Source organism: Myotis daubentonii, chromosome 18 (genome assembly GCF_963259705.1).
Source record: "Myotis daubentonii chromosome 18, mMyoDau2.1, whole genome shotgun sequence".
Lineage (NCBI taxonomy): Eukaryota > Metazoa > Chordata > Mammalia > Chiroptera > Vespertilionidae > Myotis > Myotis daubentonii.
This window is the reverse complement of record NC_081857.1, coordinates 14,357,099-14,377,819: the sequence shown is the minus strand read 5'-3', so window position 1 is coordinate 14,377,819 and position 20,721 is coordinate 14,357,099. Positions and strand designations below refer to the sequence as shown.

At 52.6% G+C, this 20,721-nt stretch overlaps 1 protein-coding gene across 4 annotated transcripts in view; it reads right to left on the bottom strand.

Annotated features, from left to right (window-relative positions):
* Positions 1 to 20,363, bottom strand: part of TRAF5 (TNF receptor associated factor 5) — a 44,042-nt gene extending 23,679 nt beyond the window's left edge. For 3 of the 4 annotated variants that reach the window (XM_059675212.1, XM_059675215.1, XM_059675214.1), the window contains exons 1-2: positions 20,267 to 20,355; positions 19,444 to 19,525 (exon numbers count right to left, since the gene is read on the bottom strand). The gene's annotated coding sequence lies outside the window, so the exon portion shown is untranslated. Of the gene's footprint in view, positions 1 to 19,443; positions 19,526 to 20,266 lie in introns of all 4 variants that reach the window. The other variant, XM_059675213.1, reaches the window with a different exon arrangement.
* Positions 20,364 to 20,721: the final 358 nt, after the last annotated feature.

Below are 20,721 nucleotides of genomic sequence, written 5' to 3'. Positions count from 1 at the left end.
TTTGGGAGTTTCAGGGTGGTGTTCTTTATATAAACCCAGCCGGGCAGGGTCCGTCTCCTTCCTCTCAAGTTCTTCAGGTCCAGGACCCGGCTCCAAAAATGGAACCAATTCACTGTGTGCACTGACGTGAGACAGCCCCAGTAATAGCCCTGCACAGGCTGACATTTCTCTGCCTAACAAATACATTTCTCTAATTAATTCAACATTGGAAGCTGGTACACTGTCACTCCCAGGCAGTTATTTACTGGAAATGAGTAACAGTTCTATTTTATTAAAATAGTTCTCCTTTGGGGATAATAGCTTATGTAACAGGAACAGCAAGAGCTCAGGTTTTGCAAAAAAAAAAAAAAGAAAGAAAAGAAAACAAAGCAGCCATCATAATTACTAATAGAGCTTGTTATCGCCTTACTGCCTATTCCTGCGGCTCATGGAATGTGCCATGTGGTCCAGCTGAGGACCACAAGAGAAAATCACATGTCATCTGTCAGAAACACCTTTAAGGGCTTCTGTGAGATGCGGGTGTGGGGAGAGAGGGAGGAGCACAGCGTGAGGAGTCCTGAATGTGTGCCACAGTCGGGAATTCCAAAGTTTCCCATGGCTTTGATCTCTTTAGGGATGATAAACAGAGAGGACCATGCAGGGAGTTTAGGGGAAGAGGCTGCCACATAGAACAGAGGAGAGCGGGGGCTTGACCAAAGGCAGTGGCCAGGAGAGGTCACGTCTGTGAGGCTCCGAGGTAACATGATGGATTTAGAAATGGCTTTGGTGGAAGGGCTGAGGGAGGGGACGTGGAGGATGACCACCAGGTTCCAGTCCGGAAGGCTGGGCCAGCCACGGCAGCATGGAGAGGATGAGGGAGAGATGCAGAGGCAGGGAAGGATGCTGGTCGGAGACGTATCCAGGCGGGTGCCTTCGGGACAGTCCAGGGGCGTGGGGGTGAGTCAGAGCAGCTGACGTCTGATAGCACTCCCACAATCCCCAGGAACGGTCTCGTTTCCTTTGTGGTATCAATGATGACTTTAAGACCGCCCAGGGCATTACAATGTTTTCCACTTTACAAGTCATCTGGTGGTTTTGAAAGTGGCATTTGACATAATTGGTTTAGTTCCATATGTCAGGAAAGTAAGAAGAGATAAGGCATCCCAGAGAGAGAGCGATGGAAAATCTCGAAGGCAGGACTGCAGCAGCCGCTGCAGCACGGCCCTGGCCCTGTGTGACTCCCTACTTGGAAATTAACCCGCGGGGTGCTGCTTCCCCAAAGTAATCCCCATTCAGCCTGGTGTGACGCTCCACCCCACAGGCCTGAGATCCCTACTGCCAATCACTGGATGAGACAAAAACTCTTAGGGCCCAGGGGCTGCAGGGAAATGAATGCAGCGCCTGGGAGGAGCTTGAGGACTGTGGCCTCTTTTCAGCTCTGCGCAGGCCTTGCCAGGAACATGAGAAGCCAACTCCCTGATGCTCACTTGGGATCACGGGGGCTGGGTACAAACCCATTATTCCCCAAAGCCACCCGAGACCCACTGAAGGAGCCTGGGCTTAAATGAAAGGAGGAGAAATGGTGGTTAGTGATGAGGAAGATGCAAGTCCCAAGATGCAGTGACCCAGGGAGACCCTGGCATCCACGCCCTGGGCAGCACCGGATAAGGGCACAGCCCCGCTCGGGTACCAGGCGCTCACCTGCTAGGAAGATGGGCAGTGCCCTCCCTGGGGGCTGCTTCTGGCCCTTGAATTCTCAGATCCTGCTCTTCCAGGGAGAACACTTACGACCAGGAAAGAAGGAGAAGGGGCACAAGGGAGAACTGATGGGCTCGAAGTCCTTACAAAGCCTCTGTCTGCACGGCCCCTGAAAGATCCACCCACTGAAGGAGAAACCCCGCAGATAGCAGCTGGGCCTCTGCTCCAGCCCCTGCCCTTCTCCTCCTCTCCGCTAACCCCAGAGCTTAACACAACAACCCCGGCACCACCACAGGGCGGCCTCCGGGAGAAACAGGTTCTCCTGCGTGAACCTTTAACCATGCGGGTTGGACAAGGAGAAGGGGCCTTGGAGAAACGCAGAGGGAACGAGCCCACTTTCCATCAGGGCTAACGTGACCAGGCGGCCATGCAGGGACTGGGGGACACCCCCACAGCCAGCCAACAAGTGACAGGAGCCCACCAACCCACGGTCCTGTCCACAGAGCGGCTGGCTTTGGTGTCTCCAGAGGCTGGCTGTGTTCTTTTCTTTTCCTTAGACCTTCGCAGAAGAGCGTTTCTTGGACACAGGACAGAGAATGGTGTGGCTCTGAGCTTAATTCCTTTGAAGAGAAGTGTGATTTCTCCCCAAGTTGTCAGGAAACCTCCGGTTCCCCTTTTAGCAAGAGTGCAGCAAAGCACAGCCGGTGAAGGGGCGGGGCTCAAGGGCGGCTGGGCTTCCCCAACTCCCTCCGGGGCCCTGCGCTGCGCCCTAACCCTAACTCCGGTCTCACTCCGAGGGAAGCCTTGAACGGACTCTCCCTCTTGCTCAGACCAGCCAGAGTCTGCCTGGCTCCCAGCGAGGCTGCAGGAGACCCTTCAGATTTGTCTTCAGAATTTAGACCAAGAGAACAAAATAAAATGCTGCTGATCTTCCCACACAAGGACGCCTTCTTCCAGGAAGCTTTGACTCCAGGACTCTCAGCCCCACCTTCAGCCCCAACTCTATCCCAGTCCCCCCTGCCTTCCAGGGCCTGCTCCGCGGGCTCCTTGAGGGAGGGGCTGTCCTCATCCCCCACCCCCCAACCACCACCCCCCTCCCCACCCCCGCTGGGTCCTCAGAGCCAGCCTCTGCCTGGCGCAGGACACCCAACCAGTATTTGGTAAATCAGACGGGAATTCAGAATTAAGGTGCAGCCTAGGCGGCAAAGGGCTGCTGGAAGCAGGGCCATGAAAACAACGCAGGACAAATCTGAATAAGGCAGACGGAGGGCAGGGGGTGATACAAAAAGCTGTGGATGAAACCTAAGGGCGGAACAGGGCCCGGGCCGGGATTACAGTTACCGAGTCTGTGTCCGGGCTCAGCACCAGCTAATTCTCAGGCATTGGCTCATTTGCGTTCTGACAGCAACCATGTGAGGTTGGACAGGCCCTCCGGCCGGGAAGCAGTGGAGGCCCTCAGGGGATAAGGAGGAACTGGGGATGCTCCCTGCCTCTCCACGGCCTGCCAAGAGCCGTGTGTATGGCAGTCACCCCTGTGACTCTGGAGTGGCCCTGGCTGGCCACCAATCCTGGATCTACTGCTGAATTAGCCATGTGACCTCAGGCAAGCTACTTACTCTCTATGCTTCTCAGTTTCTGCACCTGCAAATGGTGACAAGGATATCCGTCGTTACCTTACAGAACTCGTGAAGATTAAACAAGTCAATACCATACGCCAGGGGTCGGTCGGCCCACTGTTTGTTTTTATAAATAAAGTTTTATCAGAATGCTGCCACGCTCATTTGTTTGTAAATGGTCTATGGCTGTTTTGGACTATCCTGGGGGAGATGGGCAGTTGCACCTATAGACCATATGGCCCGTAAAGCCTCAACTATTTATTATCTGGTTTTCTACAGAAAAAGACTGCTCACATCCCCACCCCCCCATACACACACACAGACAGGGGTGCGTGCATAAAGAGCTTATGACGGTGGTAAATAATAAGTTCTATGGGGACCATTATTATGAATAGCATTTGCCCCAGCGTTCATGGTTATATTGGACTACTTCGCACTAAACATTTATTCCTTCAGTTACTCACTAATTCCTTTGCTGAGAACCTACCACGTGCAGACACCGGAGGGGAAACAGAAACCCAGCACAGTGGGCTGGGTTCCTCACCATCCGTACCAGCAACATGCCCACCGGCCACTCTCCCCCCCCCCTCCCTTCTCCCCGGCTCCAGAGCTGGGCCTGCAGACCTGTGCCCCTCATCAGATGCCACTGGCTCCTCCCGGCAGCCTTCTCTCCTCTCCCAAGTTCATCTGGACCCTGCCTTTGAACAGGCTGGGGTGCCCGAATCACCTGAGTGTTGGGGTTTGTGTGTGAGGCCCTATGTAGTTTGGAAAATCATATTCTATTAGTTCGGCAACCTTAACTGGAATCATATAATCAGGCTTGTCAACTAGTCTCCCCTCAATTGCTGCCCTCGTGCCCTTTATATGGCATTTGGTACTTCCTTCTAGAAACTCCCTGATCCTTTGGCCCTGGGGACACTGCACTTTTTAGTTCTCCTCTCACCCCTGACTATGCCCACAAGAGGCTCTCTGTGGGGCTCCTGAGGCTGGGTCAGCCCGCTGCCCTTCATTCTTGCCAAGACGCCCATCTCTTCGCATGTGAAAGGCTCCCTCATTCCCGCCCTATTTCTGAATGCAGTGTGTCCCCTTCCATCACCATCATCTCAGACTCATAGTTCCCTCCCGCTCCCTTCCTAACCACCCCCTGTTCTCACACAGACAGGTGGACATCTTGGAAGGTGATGGAGATTCCAGTGGCCCCGCAAGCAGAGGGGGTTGATAATTCAGATACTCAGCCAACAGACCCCAGTTTGGGTTTAGTTTGGAATTCGGAAGCACTTATAAGGAGGACTAGGCAGGGCCTTTGCCTGGTCCCACTCTCCATGGCCTTAGGGTGCTCTGAGGAAAGGGGAGAGATCTGAGACCACCCACAGAACAGACGTGTCGCGGAGGACTCAGAAACCTTGGCTTGACCTTTCAGTGACTTTAGCTCCCAAAGGCCAGCATCATTCTAGCTGCGCTTCATCCTCCCCGAGATGCTCATGCTACCCTGCATTACAGTCATGTCTCCAAGCTGACCACAGACATGTGACATGCTGTCCCTGCCAGCTGCCCAGAGCTGGGAGAGTCTGAGGCTGGGGCATGAGTTGGTGTTTCCTGGGAGACCAACAGGGCAATCCCCTCCTCACCCAGGCCTGAGCGGAGAAGCTTCCAGAACTCTGCCACCCCAGGCACACTCCAAAATGCCCTTCCCACGCATGGACAGCCTTCCTGGAGTCCTGTTGTAGGGCCTCCCGACAACGCCGGATGCTTGGGACTGGCAGGCTGGGTCAGGACAAAGGAAAAGAGAGAGCAGGAGGGGAGCCCAGACAGGGGACCCGAGAGAAGCAGAAACAGTGGGAAAGGGTGACATTCCCTCACACCCAAGACAGTCAACTGTGGGAAGACTGAAGGGATCAACTAGCCAAGAGTTTCAGTTTCTGGAGAAACCAAGATGGCGGCATAAATAAACACCGGAAATTGCTGCCTCTTGCTACCACTTCAAAAATACAACTAAAAGACAAAACGGATATTATCCAGAACCACAGGAAGGCTGGCTGAGTGGAAATTCTACAACTAGAAGGAAAGAGAAAAGCACACTGAGACTCAGAGGAGGTGCGGAAGTAAAGTGCAGAGGTACGGAGGCGCATGCAGAAAGGGCTGGCAACTGAGGACGCGGCGCATGTGGAAAGGGCTGGCAGCTGAGGACACAGTTGTTGTTTTTCAATTGAGAGGGAGTCTCAAGCTACCGACTGCTCTGAACTTGTTCTGGGCGAGTCTCTGGGGACCCAGACTCATATGGGGAGAAACTGGACTGTCTGGCATCGGTCGGAACTCGAGGGCGGCTTTCTCTCAGAGGTGCTGTGGCTTTCTCTCAGAGGTGCTTGCAGCAATTACCAGGACACTGAGATGCGGGGCCCCTTAGGGAAGAACTGAGGAGCAGTCATAGCTGCTTGCTCCTCCCTGTTGATCCCCTGAGACCCCACCCCACCCAAACTGTGCACAGAGGCTTTTGCATATGAAAGGCCTGGCCCTTTGCAATCTGAAAATTACCTAACAAACTGCAGCTGGGTCAGAGAGACCCAGAACTTCCAAAAGAAGGCCCAACGCCCCACAGCAGCTTGCTTCACAGCTGGGCCTCATCTGGGCACCTCCAAACCCCAAACAAAGAAGAGGAATCTGCAGATCTCTCCATAGCTCCTGCTGGGTAGCCTCAGGCAGAGGCTAAATTAGCACCTCCTTAGAGATCCAAGAGCCAGTGTACCCAGGGGTCAGAGTGGGACTATCCAGATTACAACTCCTCAGATCCATAAGGGACACACTCAGGGGGCAGACTCAGTGAGCACCAAAGCCCCACTGAAGTAAGTCTTGCCCCAGAAGGGTGTCTCCAGCACAGAAGTTCTCCCACTGCAGACACAGCTAATTCTCACAGCCAATTGGCCTGGAGGTCAATTCCTCCCAGTGATACCTACACCAATAAAGGCTTAACTGTAACAAGACTGTGCACAAAGCCCACAAAGGGGTGCACCAAGAGTGTCCACCTCAAGTAATTGGGGAGGCTAAGCCACTGGGCCCTATAGGACACCTAGCACAGAAAGCAACTCTATCAACACAGGGAAGCATAAAAATGCGGAGACAAAGAAACAGGTCACAAAGAAACAGGTCTATATCCAGGAGGAAAGCAAACTACTGGATATAGAGTTCAAAACCACACTTTTAAGGTTTTTCAAGAATTTTCTAAAAACCGCCAATAAATTTAGTGAGACCCTCAAGAAATCTAGTGAAACCCTTGAGGTTATGAAAAAGGGCCAACTAGAAATTAAGCATACACTGACTGAAATAAAGAATATTATACAGAGTTCCAACAACAGACTAGAGGATCGCAAGAATCAAGTCAAAGATTTGAAATACGAAGAAGCAAAAAACACCTAACCGGAAAAACAAAAAGAAAATCCAAAAATATGAAGATAGTGTAAGGAGCCTCTGGGACAGCTTCAAGTGTACCAACATCTGAATTATGGGGGTGCCAGGAGAAGAGAGAGGGCAAGATATTGAAAACCTATTTGAAGAAATAATGAGAGAAAACTTCCCCTACCTGGTGAAAGAAATAGACTTACAAGTCCAGGAAGCGCAGAGAACCCCAAACAAAAGGAATCCAAAGAGGACCACACCAAGACACATCATAATTAAAATGCCAAGATCAGGCAAACCGGTTTGGCTCAGTGGATAGAGCGTCGGCCCGCGGACTGAAAGGTTTTAGGTTCGATTCCAGTTAAGGGCATGTGTCTTGGTTGCAGGCACATCCCCTGTAGGAGGTGCGCAGGAGGCAGTTGGTCGATGTTTCTAACTCTCTATCCCTCTCCTTTCCTCTCTGTAAAAAAATCAATAAAATATATTTTAAAAAAATAAATAAAATGCCAAGAGCAAAAGACAAAGAGAAAATCTTAAAAGCAGCAAGAGGAAAACAGTCAGTTACCTACAAGGGAGTACCCATATGACTGTCAGCTGATTTCTCAACAGAAACTATGCAGGCCAGAAGGGAGTGGCAAGAAATATTCAAAGTGATGAATACCAAAAACCTACAACCAAGATTACTTTGGAGGAAATAGCTTTACCCAGCAAAGCTATCATTCAGAATAGAAGGTCAGATAAAGAGCTTCACAGATAAGAAAAAGCTAAAGGAGTTCATCACCACCAAACCAGTATTATATGAAATGCTGAAAGGTATCCTTTAAGAAGAGGAAGAAGAAGAAAAAGGTAAAGATACAAATTATGAACAACAAATACACATCTATCAACAAGTGAATCTAAAAATCAAGTGAATAAATAATCTGATGAACAGAATAAACTGGTGAATATAATAGAATCAGGGGCATAGAAAGGGAGTGGACTGACTATTCTCAGGAGGGAAAGGGGTGTGGGGGGTGCGGGAAGAGACTGGACAAAAATTGTACACCTATGGATGAAGACAGTGGGCGGGGGGGGGGAGGACTGGGTGGAGGGCAGCTATGGGGGGAAAAAAGAGGAACAACTGTAATAATCTGAACAATAAAGATTGAATTAAAAAAAAAAAACCACTGCTTTCGATCTTCAACTCCAAAAAAAAAAAAAAAGAGTTTCAGTTTCTTACAAACAGTGAAACTCATCAAACCAAATCTCACGCAGAAGCATCAGGGGAAAAAGAGGGTGTACAGAGGGACTGGCTGACGCAAGGCCTGTTGGGTTTCCTCAGCTCTACCGCACCTCGGGGGGCTCTCTGGGTCATCTCAGGGGTTCCACAGCTTGATCTTCCAAGATGCTGCTGATGCTGTGATGGTGATGATGAGAATGATAACAGTGATACCACCTTACACATACTAGTTCTTTGCAGTTGGTGTTTTTCCATACGATATCATACCCAGTCCTCAAACTAAGCCGGTGGCGATATTTCCATCAGCACATTTCCAATGAGGTAATGAGCCTACTTTTCATCAGGGCTAACATGGCCAGGTGACCACACAGGGACTGGGGGACACCACCACAGCCAGCCAACATGTGACAACAGCCCACCAGCCCACGGTCCTGTCCACAGAACAGCTGGCTTTGGTGTCTCCAGGGCAGAAGCTGGCTATGTTCTCTCTTCTTATCCTTCGACTTTCGCAGAAGAGCGTTTTCTGAGTTGTTAAGTGACTTGCCCCCATCACACATGGCTAGCACATGGCAGGGCAGGAACTTGGATGTAGGCTTTCTGACTCCAAGTCCAGTGCTCTTTGGTCTGTGACATGGCTAGGGAGAAATATACTACATCCCAACCAGCACCAAAGGGGTCTTCATGAGAGGCAGCACAGCCTAGACACCAGCTCAGGAACCAGACCTCTGGGGTTCAGCCCCTTCTGCCATTTATTTATCTGGGTCATCTTCCCCTCATTAGAAAATGGGACAATGCTAGGACCTGCCCCTAGGCTTAGAGGTAAGATTACATGTGCTAATCCACGCAAATGACTGGCACAGGGTGCCTGACATATAACTAAGCATTGAATGTCCATGCATGTCTATCCTTCAGGACCAGCCAGCTTTTATTCAGTGCCTGCAGAGGCCTGTGCTCATCCTATTGTGTGTGTGTGTGTGTGTGTATGTGTGTGTGTGTGTGTGTGGCGGGGGGTTTGAAGTGGGACAGGATCCCAAATTCCCAGTCAGTTCCCAGTCCAGGGGGGATCATGCCTATACCCAAAGGACAGCAACAGTTTTCAGAGTGGATGGGTCCTAAGAGTGTGCCTTGGAGCATGATAAAAATATGGCTTAGGCCCCTTACCCCAGAAAAACATACCTGTTTTGGGAGCCTATTTGTTACAACAGCTTAGCCTGCCCTAGTCAATAGGTTTCAGAATGAGGATGTCTCAGGAGCAGCTAGGAGGCTGCTTTCTAACACGCTCCTGGGCTAGATTCTGTAGCCCATTGGCATGGGAAAGGCACTGAGCTAGACCATCACGCAAGCTTCCAGGTCACCTTCTCCTCCTCCTCAGGCCACTCCTTATTTCCCCATCTCTCTGAACACCCAGGCTGCTGCTGGACCTCTTTGCTCTTCCATCTACACTCATTCTCCCGGTGAGCTCATCTCAGCTCCTACCTTTAATGTCCCCTAAGGCTGACAAAGTCCCAATTTCTACCTGCAATCGGGACCTCTACCCTCAACGGAAGTCATTCCAACCGCCTAGCCCACACTCCACGTTTGTTTACTAGGCATCTCCAGGTAACACATCCAGCCCCGCCCAACCAGCCCCTCCCACAGCCTTCCTCTCCCTCAGTGAAATGGACCCCAGCCTCTGAAGCCCCACTTGGCTTACCCTCCATCACACAGAAGCAACCGCTATGGGCTCTCTCCAGGCATATCTAAGCACTGCTCACCCCCGCCAGCACCACCTCCCTGGTCCAAGCACCGTCATCTCCCCACTGGTTACAGCATTAGTCTCCTGCCTCTGCCTCCACCCCTTCTAGTCTATTCACAACCCAGCAGCCAGAGTCATTCTTTTAAACACAGTGATGCTTCTAGACATGTCACTCCTCGGCTCCTATGGCCCCATCTCATTCAGATTAAATGTCAGTGTCCTTAGAGCTGAAAGCAATCTGGCCTTCATTCTCTCTGTCCTCATTCCCTAGCTGCTAGCACCTTCCTCATTCACACGCTCCAGCCACACCGGCCTTGCTTTTTCTTGACTAGAAGAGCCTTCTGTTTGCTGCCCAGAACAGTCTTCTCCCTGACATGTGGATGGCGTTTCCCTCACTTCAGGTATCTGCTCAAATGTTACCTCACACGTGAGGCCTTTGCTGACCCGCATGGAAACTCAACATCACTGGCCACCCTGTCGCCTGCTGCATTTTTCTCCAAAGCACTTAATATCATCTAGCATCTTGTGTGTTTCCTTGGTTACTGCCTGCCTTCCCCGCCAGAACCGAGCTCCGTGAGGGCAGGGGTGTTTCTTCTGTTTATGAGGTCCCAACACTTAGACCAGCGCACCTGACAGTGCTCAGTAAGTACTTCCGGACAGTCTGAATGGCTGCCTAACGGCGTGCGGCAGAAAGCTGGACAGCCTCTCTCCCACTGAGCGTGCCTCCCGGTGCCCACGCTTTCCATCTCAATGCTTTGAAAGGTCCTGAAATTCCACCAGTTACAGTACAGAGAGCAAAGCCGGGAATGATGGCTGACCTGGCGAGGGCAGTGAGTGGCAGGAGGGGGAGGGCCCAGCCTCTGGGGCTGGAGAGTAGGGCTTGACCAGTGTCTTTATTCCTGTGAACTAGCTCCTGAGGTGCCACTGTGGGGAGCCAGGTACCTGGGAGGCAGGGGGTACCTGAGGAGGACTCAAAGGTAGACAGGCCAACACCTCAACCTGAGAAGCATGTATGGGGTCCTTACCTCGGTGCCCACAGGTACTAGAGATCAAGTCACATCTGCTGGGGTCTTTTTCTGGAGACTTCGTCGCATCAATGGGTAAGAGAGGGAAGGGCCAGGTTTTGCCCTGTCAGCTCACTCTCTTGTTTTTAATATCTACTTCAAATGTTTCTCGTCTCCACAAACCTTGACCACTCCCTCCAGTCTTACCACGAAACTTCACTTCCTACTTAGAAAAAAATAGAAGTCTTCAGATCAGAACTACCTCCATTTCCTGCCACCAGACCTCCGTGTCTACCTGCACAGGGCCCCTGCTCTACCCTTCCTCTCCCCGGGCCGTGGAAGCGGTCACCTCTGAATCAGGCTAGACTGTCCACCCCAAGGGTCTTTTGATGTCGATTATCACCCACCCCACCTGCTTCCTCGTCTAGCTCTCCCTTTCAGCTGTGTCCTTCCATCAGCCCTCAAATGAGCCCAAGTCTCCCTAAGATTAAAGCAACACAAAATATTCTCCTATTTCTCAAGCATTCCTCCCACTCACAGCCAAACTTCTTGACTTAACCTCATTCTCACACAGTGGGCGGCTATCTCCACGGGCCCTTCTTCTATCCAATCCTCAGCCCACTCTGGCCTGGCTGACACCCATCAAGGCACCCAAACTGTTCTCACCAAGGTCCCAATGATTCCTGGGTCACTAATGCCATGGTCAATTCTCAGTCTCATCTCCCCTGGCCTCTGTGCAACATCTGACATTGCTGGCGCCCCCTTATCTCCCCCTCTGCCCCCCTCCACCCCCCGGAAAACACACTTAAAAATTCTCTCTCCCTCTAGCTCCCTGGAACCACACTGTCCTGGCAGGAAAGACCATGAATGAACTAACAACTCCCGGTTGTCTCCCTCCTCTGCATCTAAACCCACATACACTACGGCCTAGTAGTGTCTCCCTCTGACTCCAAAGCCAACATATCCAAAACTGAACCCATTTGCCTCTCCTAAGTTGCTGTCTCTCCAGAGCTTGCTCTTGAAGACCAACACTTTATCTTGCTTTGTCATCAGACAATGAGCATCATTCTTGGTGATGCCTTCTCTCTTCTCCCCCACATCCAATCAGCTACTGGGCTCCCCTGAATGTACCTTATGGACACATCCCACCGACTTCTCCACCAGCCCCCCTTCAATTCAAGCCACATCCCCTCTCACCAATTCAAGCCACATCCCCCTCTCACCTGGGACACGGCAACAGCCTTCTGTAATTGTTCTCTCTTCCTATAGTTGATCCCCCTCATCTTCCTGTCCCCTCCTTCTCCCCCAAGGCATTCTCCACACAGCAGCTTGATTTAGCTTTTGAAAATGCCAAGCTACTGTCACTCACAGAGTCTCCCATTGCTCTTCCAGTTCCAAATCCCTAACCTGCCCACATCTCCAGCGTCATCTGTGAGCTCTCTGCCTCCCACCCCTAGTTCTCCAGCCTCTCTGGTCTTTCTGCTGTTCCTCATATGAGTGCAGAAACTTCCCTCCTTACAGCCTGCGTCCTAAGGCTGGTCTCCCTTTGCTCCAGCTGTTGTCTCTGCTGCAAACTTCCTCTCATCCGTCTTCCCCCTTCTCACTGAACTAGGCTCACCCAAGCCCAGCTGAAGCACACATACTCGGCTAAGCCTCATGTGCCCCTTAGATCCATTTTCCTCATCATGTGCCCTTTGTCACCTTGAACTTCTTCTTTGTAGCACTTATGATTACAACTCATTTTTTAAAATATTTTTTAATTGATTTCAGAGAGAGGAAAGGAGAGGGAGGGAGAGATAGAAACATCAGTGATGAGAGAGAATCATCAATCAGCTGCCTCCTGCATGCCCCATACTGGGGACTGAGCCTGGAACCCGGGCATGTGCCCTGACCAGGAATCGAACTGTGACCTCCTGGTTCATGGGTTGATGCCCACACCAGCCGGGCTACAATTCATTTTTTATGTAATGATCTTTTCAATATTAATCTGCACCAGCAAATAGAAGGGAACTGTGTCTCTCTTTTTCAAGGTGCTGGCACAAAGCAAGCACTCAAATATCTCAGTGAATTAATAACTGCCTACAATGTGCTAGGAGCTTTACATGGGTTGTTTCACTCACTCTGCACAGCAAACCAATGAGGCATGGGTACTAATTTTATCATTCCCATTCACACTTTACGCATCGGGTTCTGAAGCTCAGGGGAATTATATAATGTGTTTGAGGTAACAGAGCTGGTAAGTGCTGGTAAGGACGCAATCTCAGGCTTGTGTCCCATCAAAGCCATTACATTGCATGTCCCCTCTGCACTCCCCATGGTGCTCACGTGCTCACGCACTCACTCACTCACCTTAGACTCAGTGGGTGCTCAACCAAGAGGGTGGACACTACGTCATCTTGCTTGGTCCTCGTGGTCACCTTTAAGGTCTACAAACAAGAATTACAATTCTTTTCTAAGTGAGGGAGGAGAATGGAATTTAAGGGGTTCACCTGGCAGTAGGTAACCATGCTGAGCTGGAACCCATGTCTTCTGGCTCCTTCTCTGGGGTGATTCTCTCTACAACACAACCACAGTGAGGCTCTGACAGGTGGGCTTATGCGGGAAAGCTGTGCAGTAGAGTTAACACAGCAGGCCCAAGACGGCTAGCCTGAGAGATGTCTGCTCACAAGGATGGCCCTGGCTGACGTCTGAGGAGGTGGATTTGGGGAAGGTTCCCCTAACCGACACGGGGGAGCTCCCTGTACCCAAACCGTCTGCAAACAATGTGGTTTATGCTGAGCACCAGGTTTTCTTCTGGAGGTCTGGGAATTGGCATATGTTGGGCAGAGGGTGCCTACACGACCAGTCCTCCACAAACACCCTGGGCACTGAGTCTCTAATGAGCTTCCCGGGTGGACAACAGTGTCACACATGTTGTCACGGGCCAGTGCTGGAGGAGTGCAGCATGTCCTGTGTGACATCCCTGGGGAGACTCTTGGACATTTCTGCCTGGTTTCCTCTAGACCAGCGGTTCTCAACCTTCTGGCCCTTTAAATACAGTTCCTCATGTTGTGACCCAACCATAAAATTATTTTCATTGCTACTTCATAACTGTAATGTTGCTACTGTTATGAGTTGTCATATAAATATCTGATATGGAGGATGGTCTTAGGCGACCCCTGTGAAAGGGTCGTTCGACCGCCAAAGGGGTCGCGACCCACAGGTTGAGAACCGCTGCTCTAGACTTTGCCTCGTGTGCCTTTTCCCTTTGCCTATAGAGCTTTGAATCTTTTCACTGGAATAAATCATCACGGTATGACCAGATGCTGAACCCTGCGAGTCCTCCCAGCAAATCATCAAACCAGGGCATGGTCTTGGGGACCCCCAACACAGAAACTTTCTTAAGAAGAAATGAGTTTCTTCTTTGAAGGGTTATTTTTTTAATTTGTAGATTAAATCAGGAGGCCTTCTGGGCAGAAGAAATGACGTGGAGAAAGTTCAGAGCAGATAAGGCAGGTGTAGAGGCCCCGCAGCTCTGCAATGCGACCTAAACAGAGTGGATGCTGAGAACATCGAGCGCTACGGTTATGACACAGAAGAGATGGGAGCCGGAGAGGTCACACTTGTGAGAAAGATCTAGGGTCCGTGACGTGAAGTCACACACACGGAACTGCTAGTACCAAGGAAGGACTGAAAGAATTCAGCGTCTGGCTGTCCACAGCTAATATTTGGCATTGCACTTCTCAGAAAGGTCCGGGGAGTGCCATTTGGAGGTTGAAGTAACATCCCAAATGATTCCTCAACATCAGGAAACTAATCTGCTCCACAATAATCCACTTTCCTTTAATTCAAGGCAATTACTTGACTTTTTCCTTTATCCTTTTGAAATGCCTTTGCCCACAGTCCAGTGTTCCCTCCTATCCCTCCTGTCCACCCCTCTTCACGCCTCAGGAATAACCCCAATCACCTGTTTAATCGCTTCTTTTATTCTGCGGCTACTTAGACATACGCTCTAGTTATGCTCCCTTTAACCTGGGGAAGCCTGGTAAGCTTTCCCAGGTTGCATCACAGGCATCTGCCCAGCCTCTTCCTCAGATTCCCAACATCATAAAGGCAGAAGAGGGACTTTCATGTCCTGCTTAGCTCCACCCCACCCCCGGCCTCCATCCTCCAGCATCAAAGGGCCCTCGGAGCACAGCCTGCTGTTCCAAGCCATCCCCCTTAGCGAAAGGGAACAGAAAGGGCTCTGGCCAGCAGCCTCGCATCAAGTCAGCCTCACTCCTCACCCTGCTCTGACTTCATAGCTGGATGCCACTAAAGCAGGGGAGCAGAAGCTTGGTTTTGCCAAGGGCCATCTGGATATCTATAGCATCATCCGAGGGCCAAAGTTATCAACTTAAAAATTAGCCTGCTATATTTGGTCAAACATTTAACTAACTCAACCCCAATGCCTTGGCAGGGCCAGACCAAATGATATAAGCTCACCTACCCTGGCTCCTGAGGTTGGGCTGCTCCAGAGATTGCCAAGTGGCAACAATAGACTAGTTAAATGATGGCCTACCCTGGCAGGGGGCAGTTCTCTTGCTTGTCTGTTTTTATTTTAAATTTGAATGCCTTTAGGCTAAACATACATTTTCCACCTCCCCAGAGGCCCCACAATTCCCTATTGCTATCAAACACAAGGAAGAAGAAAACCAACTTTACCAAATACCCGCCAGACACTAGACTGTGTGTGTGTGTGTGTGTGTGTGTGTGTGTGTGTGTGTGTACTCATTTAACCCTTCCAGCAACCCCCAAGTGGGTGACATGACTATCTGTTTACCAGTGGGAATACAGAAGTTCGCCAAAGTTGGGCAACTTGCTCAGACCATACAACTACAACCAGCAAGTCACAAATCCAGAACCGAGCCCAGGCCTGCCAGCTTCTGAAGTCCACGCTATTTCCAGGATGCTACGCGTGAAGGCAGTGGGTCTTGATTAGGCTATGCATGAAGGAGGCCCTCTGCAGCAGTGGGAGAGAATCTGGAAGGGCAGGAAGGGGAGTGAATGCACGATTACGGCAGCTCAGGGAAGAAGGGGGGCGAACTTGAACTCAGGTAGCAGCCCCGGGGGTAGACAGATCAGGATGGGCTGAGGGAGACAGGCTGGGGTGACTGAGGGCAGCAGCGATCTCTGGTTAGGGAGAACACAGGGGAAGTGGTGGCTTGGGACAAGGATCTAAGGGGCTCCTCAACCATCACAGGGAAGATTTTGTGTTTCACAAATCAGAGTGGCCAAGAAGAGAGCTGGGTGAGAGACCTGCTCCCCCTTTCCTGTCCTTCAGTGGTTCACCTTCGGAGCAGAGGGGAGCTCCGGGGAGAGGCGCCCAGGGAATAGCAGCCAGCTGAGGACCCAGCCCCACGTGGGCACTTGCAGGGCGGGAGGAGGATGAGAAGCTCGAGGTCACGGAAGGGCGTGGCGGTGGGGACAGTGTGGCACCCTCCAGGGAGATGGGCAGCAGCTGCGGAGCAGGCTGGCGACAGAGGATTACCAGGCCCTGGGAGCCAGAGCCCAGCAGCGCAGCAGGTGCACGCACGGGTGCAAGGCTGCTACTCTAGAAGCGTGTCAGAGAGGGAGCGGACAGGGGCTGGGGACACATGGGGCCTTATGCTTAACAGAGGCGGAGCATGAGTGTGGGGGGGATCCGTTTTAAGGGAGCAGTGGCAGGAACTGTCTTGTGTTTTGTGTCAGAGGGAGGAGAGTGCTGAGTCAGGCATACACGTGGAGAAGGGCTGTCTGTTGGTGGCTGCTCAGGGCAGGAGAGAAAAAAGCTGTGGGGGACACTCAGGGATGCTCTGAATTGATGAGAGGGGCAGCTGATGGAGCACATGACAAACAATGAGGCTGAGGATCTTCAGAAAGTAAGGTGGGTTCCCTCCCCACACACCCCAGGGGGGATGCCCACTAGCTGTCATTTAACCCTGGGCCCGAATGGAGGTGGGAGGAGGTTGAAACGGTAAAGGGGAGATAAATGGTGGTGGGAGGAGACGTGACTTGGGGTGGGAACACAATACAATATACTGATGATGTATTCTAGAACTGTACGCCTGGAACCCATGTAATTTTATTAACCAGTCACCCCAATGCGTTCAATAAATAAAACTGTGAAAAGCACGGGGCCCACAGACCCCGCCCCCATCGGCGGGTGTACCTGTTTCTTGCCACAGCGCCATCCACGCACCACCACCTACCTGCTCCAGACAACAATATGCAGCGTGTGCTCAGCACTGCCGTTGCAAGTGGACTTGACGTTTTTCTGTCAGGAGTGAGGAGTATTTTCACTTCTACTTTTCTCCTTGGTCCTCCAGCCACTTCCTCACAAGACGGGGCTTGCGGGGACCGTATGAGTCAAATACTGTCTGACCCTCCAAATACATCAGTCCTCTGGGCAAAGTCGCAAACTCCCTGGAGTCCAACCCCGGCCTCAGCAGTGGCAGGAGCCCACCAGCCCCGGGGATGGCTTCTGCCCCGTGGTGTGCTCCCCGCCACCCCCGACACACACAGAGACCCACCTACTGCACTCCGCCGGGGTGAGAACTCCTGCCCCAGAGAAACCGCAAAAAAGTCACCACCTGCGCAGGAAAAGCACCTCCGAGACTGGCTGGCCGCGGCTCCCCCTGCCCCTGGGCTGTCAGCTCTTAAAGAGCCCACCAGCGACAAAACATCAGGCAGCCGTTTATGAATGCTGCTCTGGTTCCCTCACCCCCCCTCCTGCCCTCAATCCCGTCTTCCTTCAGCCCAAGGACTATGAGGAAAGCACAGGAATTGGAATCAGCAGACGTGCGCCAGGGCTCTGACCGGTCCCTGCATGCCATGACATCTTGCAAGTCACTTCTAAGCGCCAGCTGGCAGCCAGGGAAGAAACAGCATGCGCCTCTCCCTTCTCGCAGGAAGGCAGCGAGGAGCTCAGGTGAGACAGGTTACTTGGAAACTGTTCGGTGCTATTCTGAGCTCTGGGATCTAAGCCAGTCCTGCTGGCAGCTCCGCTCTCTCCACAAAGTCCCACCCAGCACATGTTCCCAGCTACCAGGCCCTGGCAGCTCAGAGCCTGTGGGAGACACATCTCAAATGAATGCCACGCAAACGTTTATTTAGGCCTACTCTGTGCCAGGTTCCAGAATACCAACAGGAACAGACACAGAGCTGCCCCCGGCATGCCCAGCTGGAAGGGCTAGCAGAGCGGCAGTCTGTCCCTGCGGTGGCCAGGGCATCTACAGGAGAACCTGCTCCATGGTGAAGAGGCAGACCACACAGGCACGGCCAGAGTCAGGGACTGAGGGGCGGTGGGCAGGTTCAGCTCTCTGAGAAACCAGGGTGAGGAGCCTGGAGCAGAGGAACCAGACACCTCTCAGAGCCCGGCCGGGCCCAGCGGTGGAGCCTAACGGCCTATTACACGCTGTGCTGCTCCGTCACCATCTGGAAGAAGTGGAGAAGAGGCCTGCTTTGCCCTGACTCATAAGGGCATCATGGAGGGCAACATGAGAACAAGAGGACAAGAGCAATGAGAAAATGCTTTAAAAGGGGAAAGGCTTTACAAGGAAGAAATCATCATTTTTTCCTCAGGGTCCTCCCCAGTCAAGCTGAGATCATCACCAAAGGCCTGTGCAAACGCTGCCGAGCCCTGCCCATGGCCAGCCTATCAGGACCGACTGGGAGGCTTCCATCCCGGCGTCGCCACTCTGCAAACCGTGGCCACTGGACTATCCAAGCCGCCACAGTCAGTCCTTCCAGGGAGGGGGCCCCACCTCCTTGCCATATTCTTCCCACTGCCCTGCCTCCCACAGCCAGGGTACCCCGGTTGAGGCTTGCGGACAGACTGAAACACTGACCATCCTGTCCTCTCGGCCCCAGACCTCGGCCCAGAGGACCTGAGAAAGTCACCTCCTCCATCACCTCGCCTCCAGCGGGACTTGCAGAAGCTGCCTCAGACAGGAGCCTGTCTCCTGCCTATGCCCAGACCCAGAGAAGGGGACTCCAGGATCCGAGACCCAAACCATTCCCCTGAGTTCAAAACAAACAAGAACAAAAACATGTTTAGAGAGGGTAGACATCTTCTATCTCACAGTCATTTCCTGCAGCAACTTCTGTCTCTTGTAGTCAAATTAGAGTAGAGTTGGGAGTGGGAGTGTTTAGATGTTAAGGTTCTCACCCAAGCCGTCAATTGTGCCAACCGCCCAGTCCCTGGCTGTGTGTCTAAGGCAGGGTGGGCGGCTGCACTCTGGATTGGAGAAGGCCCACCCAGCCTTTCCCTGCCTAAAACTCTTTCACACACCCCCAGCACGGTTCTGTTCCCAGGAGGACTTCAACCCATTTTTTTTGGCATGTGATGTCTTCCTCGGCCCTTTTAAAATGCAAATGTCTCTGAAGGAAGGAAGCATATTTCACTGGCCCAAGCCCAGTTTCCACACAACACCTGTGCCCAAATGTGTACTGAATTAAATCGGTTACTGGATGCCTGTCCTCACAGGCACGGGTCAGAGCCCAAGGGCCGTGGAGGGTAGGGGGTGCAGAGGGGCAGCCTGGGCATGGAGTCAGGCCTCATTTCACCAACCTCAGGCGGGCCCAGAGCAGACCTGCCTGCCGCAGCGAGATAACCGAGTTCCGATGAAAGTAAATCTGAAATAGCCAAATAAGGAAACTCTGCAGGCGGGTGCAGAACCAGCTGAGAAAGCCTGCAGTGGGGTGAGCAGTCAAGAACGTGTTCCCAGCCCTGGCCGGGTTGGTTAAAGCGTGGGCCTGGGAACCCAAGGGTGGCGGCTTAGATTTCTGGTCAAGGGCACACACTGTGGTTGCAGGTTGGATCCCTGGCCCAGGTCTGGCGCGTGTGGAAGGCAACCTCTCTCCACTCCCCTCCCTTCCACTCTCTCTGAAAAAATAAAAAAGAAATCAATGGGAAAATATCCTCAGGTGAGGATTTTTAAAAAAGAAGGTGCCCCCACTATTCATTGAACATTCTCAGAACTGCCAAAACCCCGCAGACCGGTAACAAGGGGGCGGCACTGTGGTGTGGAAAACCCGGATGGCACCAATTCTCTGCGTGTCCCTGGGAAACCCATGCACCTCTGAGTCTTGGTTTCCCTCCAAGACACCTTCCTTTGAGGGGTGTGTGTGTGTGTGTGTGTGTGTGTGTGTGTGTGTTGCGTGTCTAAATGCGAGGTTTCCATTCATTCCAATATTAAAGTTTCATTTCATTCTGGAGTGCTCTGGTTGGAAAGTCTTGCAAAAGTGGAGGGGATGCCTAAGGGTATAGAGGAGGATCCAGGGGGTTGGGGTGCGGGTGTGCGGGCGCACCCCAACTCGAACCTGGCCCCTCCAGCCCACAACCGCGCTCTAGCGCAGCTCCCCAGCCCGGGACCCCAGTGTCCGTCCTCGCCACACCCCTCCTCTGCTAAACCAGCCTCTCCGAGCCCCCACCCCGCACCCACTGGGCTTCCTGCGCCAGGCAGGGACTCGCCCGGGACCCCAGCAGCGCGGGGCGCGGGGCGCGCCCGCCGCGGCACTTTCGGTTTCCAAGTTCACGGGACGAGCCGAAAGCGCCCCCGAGTCCCCCCACCCCAGCCGCACAGCCCAGGGGGCTTCGCCCCGGGCCGGGCCTGCCGGGACTCACGTGTGGCTGGGCGCGCGGGGCTCCGTCGGCGCCCGTCCGCTGGCGCTCCGGGCAGCAAGCACCGGCGAGGCGGGCGAGGCGGGGCGCTCTCAGCCCCGGAGCCCAGCGCAGGGCCCCGCCCTCGGAGGAGGAGGGCCAGCCGGACACCGGGGGGCGGGGCCCCAGGGGGCAGTTGGAGAGGTGGGTGCAGGATCCAGACCCGCGGACGCACTGGACTGGAAGGTGGTGGGCAGGAGGCCCGGAGTGACCCCGGGCAGATAGAACTTTTTAAAAATATATTTTTTTAAATTGATTTCAGAAAGGAAGGGAGCTGGAGAGAGAGAGAGAAACATCAATGATGATTGATGGGCTGCCTCCTGCACGCCTGACACTGGGGATTGAGCCTGCAGCCCCCTGGCATAGGCCCCCTGGGGGAATCCAACCGCGACCTCCTGGTTCACAGGTCAACGCTCAGC